Source organism: Lipotes vexillifer, unplaced genomic scaffold (assembly GCF_000442215.2).
Source record: "Lipotes vexillifer unplaced genomic scaffold, Lipotes_vexillifer_v1.1 scaffold241, whole genome shotgun sequence".
Lineage (NCBI taxonomy): Eukaryota > Metazoa > Chordata > Mammalia > Artiodactyla > Lipotidae > Lipotes > Lipotes vexillifer.
In genome coordinates, this window is record NW_006784922.1 from 5,173,244 (window position 1) to 5,178,035 (window position 4,792).

Below are 4,792 nucleotides of genomic sequence, written 5' to 3' on the forward strand. Positions count from 1 at the left end.
ATCTTCCGGAACGGGGGCCCGAACCCGCGTCCATTGCATCGGCAGGCGGACTCTCAACCACTGCGCCACCAGGGAAGCCCTAAACCTTACTTTTTTCAATTAAAGAACACAGAAGTTATCAAATCCTGAATTTCCCAATTGACTGACTGGATCTAAGATTCCTGGGATAGAAAGCTAAATAAAGTTCTACCTGATCAAAGCTGTGGTTTCATTTGCCCTGGTATCAGATTCCCAATCTTTCCCTCTTAATGAAGAGCTTTCTGCACTGACAGGCTCAGATGATGGTCATTATTCAGATGTGAGTTTGTCACATCCTTTAGCCTCGTGGGGCAGGTTATGAGCTTCAAACTTTAGTGAGAACTGTTGCCACCAGCAACTTCAGCTGCATCTAATTTCATATCAGATTGAGATTTGTTTAAAATGCCAGACGAGTGGGGACCATTCAATCCTGTTCAAGCCTCTCCCTGCTTCAACAGGATGAGGAATCCAAGGGTTGTCAGGCTGAATGGATGAAAGGAATTATTCCTGTGCGCTGTCAGTGCCCATCCCCTTTCGAGCACATCCTTCTCATCAGCACAAAAGGCAGAGGATGTTCTGAATAACTCAGAATAAAGGCAGTATGGGAAAAGAGCTCATGCCAGCAAACTGGTGGGGTAGTTAACTTTTCACTTCTTTTGTGGGCTCTAGGGACACTGCCACCAAAAAAAGCAGAGGACATCTCTAGAGCTAGCGTGGCAGTTGGTGGCATTTATGATTTCACAGCTGCAAGTTATAAGGAAGCTTGGTCACTCTCTTCAGGAAATCAAAGAAGCAGACTCTGAGATTGGCAATGGAGTCTAATCTCCACATGGAGAGGGGGTGCTGAATCACATACTCCCGACTCCTGTCTCTGAAAGCATCCCCACAGAACTTGGAGACCCGCTATCAGCAAGCTCCAGCTTCTTAGGCTGGTGGCGGCAATAATCCATGAGTCCAGCGCCAGGGAGCAGCCCGGTCCGGGGTTGTGTTGCACAACTCCACGAAAACAATCCACATTAAAGCCAGGGTGAGTGGTGCCCTGACACCGTGCAGTGCACAAGCCAGGAGGCTGAACACGGAACCCCGACAAAAGATGAAACGGTTCTCCCCCCATGACAACCCAAAACAACTATGATTTTATAAAAGTAGCAGATGTTTAATGTTTTCACATCAGGGGGACTTCCCGGGTGGTGCAGTGGTTAGGAATCCACCTGCCATTGCAGGGGACATGGGTTCGAGCCCTGGTCCGGGAAGATCCCACATGCCATGGAGCAGCTAAGCCCGTGAGCCACAGCTACTGAAGCCCCCATGCCTAGAGCCCGTGCTCTGCAACAAGAGAGGCCATTGCAATGAGAAGCCCATGCACTGCAATGAAGAGTAGCCCCCTCTCGCCGCAACTAGAGAAAGCCCATGTGCTGCAACAAAGACCCAACGCAGCCAAAAATTAAAAATAAATAAATAAAAATAATGATTTCACATGGGATGATTTTTTCCCCCTCACTGGTTTTCAAAGAAATAAGGAAGTTATTTCCAGAGATAATAAAAATATTAAAGCGAGGGGCAGTCTTTTAAATGTAACTGAAAATAAATTTAACTGCAAGAGTTATGAGGTTCCCCTACCAGCCCACTAGATGTTAGAAATAGCATGAAACTATAAGAGTTAGATTATATGATATAAATGCAGGAAGACAAATCAAAGGAGTAGGACAGAGTCAAGGAATAGACCCATAATATACTCAGGAATTCATATATCCTAAAAGTGGTATTAGAGATTGAAGGAAAGAGAAGTTGTTTGGTAACAGTATTGGAATAATTGGCTATAGCCACTTGGAAAAAAGAATAAGCTGAACTGCTCTTTTACTCCTTAATAAAAATAAGTTCTAAGTAGATTAGAGATTTAAATATTAAAAACGAATGCATAAAGATATAAGAAAATATGAAATACTAGTGTTCGAAGCTGAGAAGAAAAAAATACTTTTCTAAGCATGACATGAAATCCAGAAGCCACTCAAAATTAAGAAAATAGACAAGCCTCTGGCAAAATTAATCAAGAAAAAAAAAAAGAACGAGGGGGAGAAAACACAACTAAACAACGTTAAGAACAGGAAAGGAGTCAGAACTGGAGATGCCACACAGAATGAACATAATTTTCAAACTTAGTTTAGTTAAACAAATTCACACAAAATTACAAAATACCAAACTGACTCAAGAAGAAATAATCTGAATATTCATGTAAATATTAAAAAATTAGGTCAAAAATGTCCCCACAAAGAAATTATCAGGTGCAGATGACTTTACAGGCCACATTCGGAAAAGCCAAGAAAGAGATCCATCCATTTCTTACACAGACACTTCCAGAAATTAGAAAAGGAAGGAACTTTTCCCGTGGTAGTAAAATTACTGTTTAGCAGATACTCCTTCCCTCGCACTCCCCACCTCACTGATGCTGGATATTAACCACCCAGCTTTCGCCAATGTGCAGAAGTGATACTGGGTCAGTTCCAAGCCTGATCCTTAAGAAACAGTCAGTGTTTCAGCTCCCCCTTATAGGACCTTCCAACCTCCACCATGGGACAACCACACCCCAGGTAAGTGCTGCTCTTCACCCTGGGCCCCAAAGTAAGACACGTAGAGTACATGACTCAGACCTGCAGATTGGATGGAAGCCAAGCCAACTCACAGATATGTGGCCCAAAGCAGCCACACCAAGCCAACCCACAGACCCACAGGAAGAAATAAATATTACTGATAACTGCAACTGAGGAATTGTGCTTTATCATGCAGCATTATTGTAGTACTGTAGGAGTGACTGATACATTCCTATTCATTTTGTTGAGCTACCATAACCTAACAAATGCAACACAAGAAAGGAAAACTACAAGCTAATACCGTTTATAAACACAGATGGCAAAACCCTAACAAAAATACTAGTAAGCTGGATGCAGAATAATATGAAATGTTCAAAATATTCTCTTTACGTTTAAGAACAACGTAATATATGGTATCACCGCTTTATTCAACCTAATCCTCAAAGTTATGGTAAATGAAGATTTTTAAAAACGAAAGAAAAGCTATAAAGATTGGAAAAGGAAGAAAGCTATAATTATTTGCAGATCATCACTGTCTACACTGTCTACAAAAAACTCCCATTCCCCCAAATCTAAAGATGAGTAAGAGTCTGTAAGAATTAGCAAGGTTGATGAATTTAAAAATTAATATACAAGAGCCAATTCAATTTCCATACATTAGCAAATAGGTATACGTGTTTATTTTTAAAAGATGTTATTTAAAATTCCTAAGAATAAATCTAACAAAGGATATTTAAATTCTTTCAATAGAAAACAATAAAATCTTATTTAAAAACGTTAAGGAAGTCCTAAGTAAATGGAGCAATATACTATATGCTCTAGAATAGTAAAACTCAACATCATAAAAATGTCAATTTCTGAAACTGGGCTCTAGATTTAACATAATTTTACCTCACAAGTGATTTTATACAAAAGATAAACATGCCCAAAATAGCCAATACTCAAAGAACAATGAAATAAGGGAGCTTTCTTGACCAGTTATTAATAAGACTTGTTACAGTAATTAAGAAAATGTGATATTGGCACAGGAAGAGACAAATTGACCAATTACAGGGTAGAGAGTCCAGAAAGAGAGAAACACACAAAGAATGCCTAATACTTAGCAGTTACCTGTGATATGTATTATGTTCTTTACCTAAACAACAATGCTGTCAGCATTAACCATTCCCGTTTTACTAATGAAGATACCAGGGCTCAACAAGGGTAAGTGACCACTGTCCAAAATTACTGAGCCAAGAAATGTCAGTCCTAGAATTCAATCCTAAGTTTCCCAAGCCCAAACATGCCGGTCACTTTCATCATCTGTTGTGTTTTGAAAAACAGTTAGCAAATAAAGCAAGGCAAAGGGCCTGTGTGCTAAGGATGATAGGAGCCCCACAAATGCGGAACAAAACTCTTAGCAGAAAAATAGGCAGCACACAACACATGCCAGCAGAATTATGCAGTGATTGCGGTAAGAGGGGTTAAGAAGAAATGCTCTGCCCTTCTGAGCACATCACTCTGGAGTCAGACCATGAGTCCACTTAACTGAGAAAGGTATATTGTAAGTCCTAGAGAATTAAGGTCATGGCACTGAAAGAGCTGGGCTGATTTCTGTGTGTCACAATTGGGGGAAAAAAAAAAACCCTAAACGCACTCAAATTAAAAGATGGGCACTCACCCTCAACAGAAAAAATATATACTCAAAACTCTAAAAGAAACTACAGAGAACAAAACTCTGTCTTCACACAATATGGCCCCCAAATCATCAGGCAGAGGCATATTTAACACTCTACATACATAAGAAGTGGTGAGGATTTAAAATCAACAAATAGAAACACTATTTTTAAAGAACTATAACAGAGGGTAAATTAGGAACACCATGTCCCATAAAGTTTGTTTGCAAAGAGCCATAATTCTTTGGCTGGGCTCTCAAATACTTATTTAGTTACTCCTATTGAAATTCCTATTAAAATGTTTTAGGGCTTCCCTGGTGGCGCAGTGGTTGAGAGTCCACCTGCTGATGCAGGGGACACGGCTTCGTGCCCCGGTCCAGGAAGATCCCACATGCCGCGGAGCAGCTGGGCCCGTGTGAGCCATGGCCGCTGTGCCTGCGCGTCCGAAGCCTGTGCTGCGCCAACAGGAAAGACCACAACAGTAAGAGGCCCGCGTACCGCAAAAAAAAAAAAAAAAAAAAAAATTTTTTT

At 40.7% G+C, this 4,792-nt stretch overlaps 1 protein-coding gene across 1 annotated transcript in view; it reads right to left on the reverse strand.

Annotated features, from left to right (window-relative positions):
* The window catches only part of MAST4 (microtubule associated serine/threonine kinase family member 4), a 585,627-nt gene that overhangs the window by 358,568 nt on the left and 222,267 nt on the right, over nucleotides 1-4,792 (reverse strand). The window lies entirely within an intron of this gene.